The sequence below is a fragment of the Balaenoptera musculus genome, chromosome X (assembly GCF_009873245.2).
Source record: "Balaenoptera musculus isolate JJ_BM4_2016_0621 chromosome X, mBalMus1.pri.v3, whole genome shotgun sequence".
Taxonomy (NCBI): Eukaryota; Metazoa; Chordata; class Mammalia; order Artiodactyla; family Balaenopteridae; genus Balaenoptera; species Balaenoptera musculus.
This window is the reverse complement of record NC_045806.1, coordinates 13,724,891-13,732,771: the sequence shown is the minus strand read 5'-3', so window position 1 is coordinate 13,732,771 and position 7,881 is coordinate 13,724,891. Positions and strand designations below refer to the sequence as shown.

The window sequence follows — 7,881 nt, the reverse complement described above, 5'->3', positions numbered from 1 at the left end:
ACTTGTCTCACTTCCTCACTTCCCTACTGGCATTTGCTTTACTTCCAAATAAACTACTTGCACTTGAATCCTTGTCTCAGGACTGGCTTCTGGGGGTACCCAAACTAAGACAAATATGTAGTGGGCACCTTTAGTGAATAATGAGCATCTCTTAGAAATCTTGCTAACGAACATACTCCTCTTGAATAGAAAAGCTACCAAGAACTTCAAGAGCCTAAAATTTGGTCCCTCCCTGTCACGTGCAGGGTGCATGTGCAGAGGCGTCCTGAGCAAGCGCAGTGAGGACCATGTTGCTTCGGAACATCCTGCTCACCGGTACAACAGGGATTGGGAAAACCACACTAGGCAAAGAACTTCCATCAAGATCAGGACTGAAATATGTTACTGTGGGTGATTTAGTTCGAGAAGTCTGATCACCGTATATCATGGAGTCTGGCAAGATGGCTTCTCCCAAGAGCATGCCAAAAGATACACAGATGATGGCACAAATTCTAAAGGATATGGGGATTACAGAATATGAGCCAAGAGTTATAAATCAGATGTTGGAGTTTGCCTTCCGATATGTAACCACAATTCTATATGATGCAAAAATTTATTCAACTCATGCTAAGAAAGCTACTGTTGATGCAGATGATGTGCGACTGGCAATCCAGTGTCGTGCTGACCAGTCTTTTACCTCTCCTCCCCACGAGAGATTTTGTATTAGATATTGCAAGGCAAAGAAATCAAATCCCTTTGCCATTGATGAAGCTATATTCAGGCCCTAGACTGCCACCTGATAGATATTGTTTGACTGCTCCAAATTATAGATTTAAGTAAGTCTTTACCACAAAAAGTACCTACTTCTGCGGGAAGAATAACAGTTCCGCAGTTAAGTGTTGGTTCAGTTACTAGCAGACCAAGTACTCCCCCACTTGGCCCACCAACCCAACAAACCACATCTGTGTCAACTAAAGTAGGGACTCCAGTGAACCTCAAAGGTTTACAGTACAGATGCCCACTTCAAAATCTCCAGCTGTAAAAGCATCAATTCCTGCAACATCAGTAGTTCAGAATGTTCTAATTACTCCTTCATGAAATTAGGTTCAAAATCATTTTCATTACAACTAACATGGTGTCATCACAAATACTGCCAATGAATCATCAAACGCATTGAAAAGAAAATGTGAAGAAGATTATGACATGACTATGATAATTTGCAATCTAGCCTTGATGCATGTAATATGTATAGTTGGTTTTGAATCCATTGCACTGAGATTAAACATGCATGCTGGCTGTTTCCAAGTTGTGTTTTAAAAAAACAGTATTTAATGAGTAAATATGGTTACCATATTTTTCATCTGAGATGTTGTGTTGGACTTTAATAGGATTAGAAATGGTTTTTCGTCAGCCTTTAAGTGTAAAAAATAAGTTGTAATTCATCAGTTTGGGGTAAAAAAGAAAAAGAAAAAAGAACCTAAAACTTTTGGGTTTTTAAAATTTATTTATTTATTTTATTTATTTTTATTTTTGGCTGTGTTGTGTCTTCGTTGCTGCGCACGGGCTTTCTCTTGCTGTGGCACGCGGGGATCTACTCTTCATTGCGGTGCACGGGCTTCTCATCGTGGTGGCTTCTCTTGTTGCGGAGCACGGGCTCTAGGCGCGCGGGCTTCAGTAGTTGTGTCACGCGGGCTCAGTAGTTGTGGCTCGCAGGCTCTAGAGCACAGGCTCAGTAGTTGTGGCGCATGGGCTTAGTTGCTCCACGGCATGTGGGATCTTCCCGGACCAGGACTCGAACCTGTGCCCCCTGCATTGGCAGGCAGATTCTTAACCACTGCGCCACCAGGGAAGCCCCAAATTTGTGGTTTTTTCAGCCTATAATATGTTTATAATTACTGTCTATAAAACCAGTGTGATTAAAAATAAGCAATAATATATGCAGCTGACTTAGAGTTGATTTGCTCCTCACCATTTCTGACGGAGAACTCAGGCAATGTTGGCCATCACTCAGTTTATTCTCAGCCTAACAGTATATATTTGTCTATTTGTCAGCAACTCTTCACCCCTGGAGTTTTTGTTTTTGTGATCCCTTACTCATTTGTTTTCATAAGATACCTGAGAAGAAAAGACGAAAGCAAGCTCATTGCACAAAACTGCAGCTTTTTAAGGTGATTACTTATCCTAATGAGAGGGGGTGCTGAGCTCAAGGCTTGAACACAGTGGTTTTGACAGTGAACAATTTGCATCACGCATTAACATGGCAATTACAAGCCTTGAGAAATCTAGATACTGGAAATGAAATGGTTCTGGAAATGGCAGCAGCTGACATGGTTACTTAACGCCTCTGAGGGGAGAATGTTGGTAATTGTGATAGACTGCAAAAATTGCCCCAATTCTTTACCCTTCCCTGTATCAATATTCTCTTTGCAAAGTAACTTTGCAGTGTTCTGCTGTGCCTTGGGGCTCAGCCATGTGGCTTACTTTAGGACAACCAGATAGAGATGAACAAGACACAAGCAGAGGCTTGAAAAGAGCTTCCATGATTGGACTGGCTCGCTCCTGCATTCTGCCAACACCATGAGAAAATGCGCAGGATGGCCTGCTGGTAGATAAGAGATGTGTGGAGCAGAGCCGGGTAACCTCACTCATTTTAGCCAAGGCCATCATGGACCAGCTGACAGTCAGCTAATCGCCAGATAATGTGAGTGAGCCCAGCCAAGACCAGAGATACTGCCCAGCTGAGCCCAGCTTAAATCACCAACCCTCAGACACATTCAATTTTTAGTTAATATTTTAAGCCACTGAGTTTCACAGTGATTTGTTACACAGCATTTTGATGGAGATAGATAATTAATACAGTAAGGATGGAGACTGAGGAGTATATCCTTTCTTGGGCAATAAACCCCCAAATTCACATAAAACGGATAAATTCAGCACGTCATCTGAATACTCATAAATACCTAGATAAGTGATGGATGGATTCTAAAACACCCAGATCAGCGGGTGCAAACCGGTGGCCCACCATCCATATCCAATCTAGAGATGCGATCCTATGCCATGATGAAACCACCATTTCTTGTCTTCTTTTAAGCCAGCAAGAATAACTGAGTCTATATTAGAGAGCTTACCTCCATTCGTTTAAACTTCTTTCACTGCTACGAATAGGATGTAAAAGCTAAAGTTAAAACCTGGGATCAGGAAAACTTGACTCTGTGTATCAGACAGGGTTCAGTCAGAGAAACAGAACCATGAGGAGTGACGCAGAGTAGGAATTTATTATAGGGATTTGACCTTGAGCAATTACGGGAAGAGGTGAAATGGTCTCGATTTGGTTGCTTCTTCTGTGTCTGGTACAGAGCCTGGGGTCAGGTAGGTATGAGGTAGGAGAGAATAGGGGCCACTGGAACTGGCAAGGAACAAACTGGAACTTGCATTGATCTCCAAGCCTCCAGCCACGCTGCTTTGGGTGACGAGCAGGAGAAGCTGGTGCTCTTGCCAGGAAGCCACACTGACATCTGACCCAGGACTTGGAGAAGCTGAGGAAAGAGATCCCGTGGTAACTGAATTGTGAGCCTGACTGCTGCTCTGGAAACAAGAGCAGGAGATCCAGGAAAATGTGCACTCACTGTTAACAGGGCCTGACCCATGCTGAGCTTCTGAAAGCGAACACGGCGACTGCTTCACTTCCCCTTTGCAAACCTCCTGCAAATGTCTCCTGTGACCAACTCTAACTAGAAACATACAAGGAAGGGAACTCTGAGAAATGTAGTACCAGCTTTTAGCCAAGTCGACACATCACAAAGCCACCACATCTTGACACTTATTTGAACAAGTGAAAACTTGGCTGGAAATCAGGAGGCCAGCTATTATATTCTAAGCTTTCAATGTCTGGATGAAAACTGGAGAGACAAGAGCCATCCAGTTCATACTGTGTGTCTCAGGAAGCTTTTGACTGCGAGTCAAACTGGCTTAAACGTAGGGAGACTTCTTGTCTCACATGAGAAGTTCAAAGGTAGCGTGGTTTCAGAGAAGGCTAATTAATGGCTCAATGATTCCATCAGCATCCTTCCCATCTTCTTGTTCACCATCCTTAGCATGTTGGGTTTGTCCTCAGGTTTGTCTCTTCATGGTCACAAGGTGTCTGAAGCAGTTACAACCATCACATCCTCACACACTAACATTCAAAAGTGTCTGTTTTTGACTTGTGAGGAAACCTTTCCAAGAAGTCTCCCTAGCAGACCTGTCTTGACATCCCATTGGACGGACTGGCCGTATGTCCACCCTAAACCAATCATTGGCAAGGGGAATGGGATTATAAAAAGTTCGCTTCTTAGACTATGATTATCTCCATGCCACTTTTTCTCTCATTTTGGTTATCTGCTTATGATATATGCTGCAAAGTACAATTATTAGGTCAAAAGGTATGACAGTACTTTTTTATTTTAAGAATGTAAAGCTAAACCAGCCCTGTTATTGACTTCATTCTTCCTCCCTGAGTTCATCATTGGAGTGTTTATATACTGAGCCAACCAGTGTCTCAATGGTTTAGCCTCCCGTGAATCACATGGCTACCCATTACCTGAACCAAACTGGGCTTCTATCAGGAAAGAATAACAGGAGAGACGGGTGGGCAGTGGCTTTTTGTGTGTCTATCCATTCACCCGGCATTTACTTTACACCTGCAACCGTGTCAGGGGCACCAGATATGAACGCTCCACAAATAACATACAGGAAAGGGGGAAGAATCTCTTCTTGGCCCAGAGAAATAAAATGTGAGCATCATGTGAGTTCTGGAGGGAAGCTTTAAAATAGGCAAATGAAATGGCCAACAAACCTCTAAAAAAGATGCTCAATATAATCAGTTATTAGGGAGATGTAAATCAAAACCACAATGAGGTACCACTTTATATGCACTAGGCTTTCCCAAAAAACAGGGTAAATAAGTGTTGGCAAGGTTGTGGAGAAACTGAAACCCTCATACACTGCCGGAGGGAATGAAAATGGTACAGTTGCTGTGGAAAACCGTTTGGCGGGCCCTCAAAAAGTGAAACAGAATTATCATGACCTAGCAACTCTACTCCTAAGCATGTACCCCCCTGCCACCAAATACAAATACTTGTCCACACAAAAACTCATTCACAAATAATTCATATCAGCAGTATTGATAATATGCAAAATATGGAAACAACCCAAATGCCCATCAATGAATGACTAGATAAACAAATTGTGGTCTACCCATACAATGGAATATTACTCAGCCATAAAAAAGAACGAAGTCCTGATACATGCTACAGTACAGATGAACCTTGAAAACATTGTGTTAAGTGAAAGAAAGGTCACATACTGTATGATTCCATCTACATGAAATGTCCAGAATAGGCAAATCCACAGAGGCAGAAAGCAGCGTAGTGGTTGCCTGGGGTTGGGGGGAGGGGGAATGGGCTATGACTGCTCAATTAAACCCCATTTAAAGTATGGGGTTTCCTTTTGGGGTGACGAGAATGTTTTGTAACTAGATAAAGGTGGTGGTTGGAGAACACTGTGAATGTACTGCCACTGAATTCTTCACTTTAAAATGGTGAATTTTATGTTATGTGAACTTTATGTCAATTTTTTAAAATCTAAAAAGTAATAGACACATGAGAGAAAATAGCTTTTCCCACCTTATTGTTAAGAATAAAGTGGCTGGGACTGGTAAAGCCACCCTGTGGTCAGGAAGAGACAAGTCTGAGGAATTACAACCTTCTAAAGATGGCAGAGCAAAAAGATGGAAGGAACCTGAGTTCTGGATAGGCTGTCAAGCCATTTAATTGATCTGCCACAAAACCACTCTTGCTTAGGACTTTTTATTTTGTAAGATAATAAATTCCACTATTGAGACGTCCTAGGGATGGGATATTTGCCAAATGCTTTCATTTTTTTCTCTTTTATTTATATTTGCTGCCTGGAAGCTGTCAGGCTTCTGGAAATTTCCCTGAATGATTCCAGATACTCCCATAATCATTTTCTGGCAACTCAGCTTTTAAAAACACTCCTTTTCTATTTACCTGCAGAAACCAGACATGTACCATTCCTGCTGTTATAAAAGTCAAGCCCTGTGAACGTAACCACTTACAGAACCTAACCATTCTAGCCCTCCCAGAAAAAGAGACCAAGGTAGGACAGAACACAGGTGCATCACGTCCAGATCATATCTGTAGTCCACAGGCACTTGAGATTCCCCAATCAGGAGGAACCTGACCTTCAACAGAATGGCTCTCTCTCTTTTTAGTCCCAGTCTCACGTCAGTTAATTTCAGTGTTTCCGTATACACTGTGGGGGCCTCTTCCCAGTCCCACCACTATACGTGTACACGCATGCACAGGTGCAGAGCTCCTCATACCATGCTCCTGGAGAAATGGTTTTTACCTGAAAAATCACTCAGAAATCAAAATGCCACAAATCCCTCAACGTAGTACTACCTCAGCTTCCCCCAGCCCTCCCAAGAAAACCACCTTGGGTGGAAGTGGAAAAGAGGTAGGAGGCAGCTTTCCACTTCCTGCCTCTGTCCCACACTGGAGCCATGAAGAAGGTAGCGATCCTCTGGGATACTGGAGATACGGCTCTTGGGGGGGGTCCCATGTCGGCAGCCACATCTGCCATCAGCAGGAGCCATGGCAGGGTCTCTTTTGTACTCTCCAAGACGTTTTGTATGAAGAACTCAACTGATGTCTGTTGACTTAAGTTTTGTGTCAGTATCACAGTTGTCACAAATCCCAACCGTGACTTATGGGATGCTGTACAGCTGACAAAATGCTTCCACGTGCATCACGTTACTTAATTGGGGCTACAGTTCCTTAAGGTGGGTCTTCTCGTCTCCACTTTATGATAGGAGGCCAAGGAGAAGTTAGGAGAAGTGAATGTCACACAGCCACAGCCCGGAAGTGATCATCGAACCTCTGGCCCAGGCCTTCTGATCCCAGATCTCTTGCTCTTTCTGTTCTGTGTTGTGGACATCTGGGGCCCAGGAGCCAGTACTTGGCCCTAGGGTCCTCCTCTGGAAGACGTGGGAGTCTCCAGGGACTCCTAACTCCTAACTCCCACCCCACACAGTCCAGCTATCTGATGCTCACTTTCCTAACGTCATTGTTACGGCACCTATTTATAACTGTGCTAAGAAATGCTGCTTTCGTGGCCAGGCTCATGAACTGGAGAGTAAATAATAACCCTGCAGGACTGACGTAGATAGGAACAGAATCTCCTCTAGAAACCCACTAGAAGAACCCACTGTACCTTTATGACCTTTTTTTAAACTTTTCAAGACAGTCTCATAAAAACTATGATTGCTGGGAGAGGTCAGAAAGGGCTTTTTATGTTTTGGCCTCTCCCCTATCCCTTCCTACTCCAAACCCAGGAAATTCTTGGTAGAATAAGGACTTTGTATTAGTTTCCTATCATTGCTGTAACAAATTCTGACAAATTTAGTGTTTTCAAACAACATAAATTTATTATATTACACTTCTGGAGATCAGATATCTGGGTACAGCATGGCTCAAGTGAGTCCTGCTTAGAGTTTCTCAAAAACAAAATCAAGGTGTTGGCAGGGCTGTATTCCTTTCTGGAGGCTCTGGGGACGAATCTGCTTCCATGCACATTCAAGGTGTTGGCAGAATCAGTTCCCCGTGACTACAGGGCTGAGGTCCTTGTTTCCTTGCTGGCTGTCGGCTAGAAGCCTCTCTCAATTTCTTTGGCCGCCTGCATTCCTCATCACATTGCCCCTTCCACCTGCAAGTCCTTCTCATGCTTCACATCTCTCTGTCCTCCTCTTCTGTTGCATCTCTTCTGCCTTCCTCTTCTGCATTTAAGAGCTTATGTGACCATATTGGGCCTGTTGGATAATTCCCCTACTTTAAAGTCAGCTGA

At 43.3% G+C, this 7,881-nt stretch overlaps 1 pseudogene; it reads left to right on the top strand.

Annotated features, from left to right (window-relative positions):
* The first annotated feature begins 305 nt into the window (after positions 1–305).
* On the top strand, positions 306–1,241 carry LOC118888946 (annotated as a pseudogene).
* Positions 1,242–7,881: the final 6,640 nt, after the last annotated feature.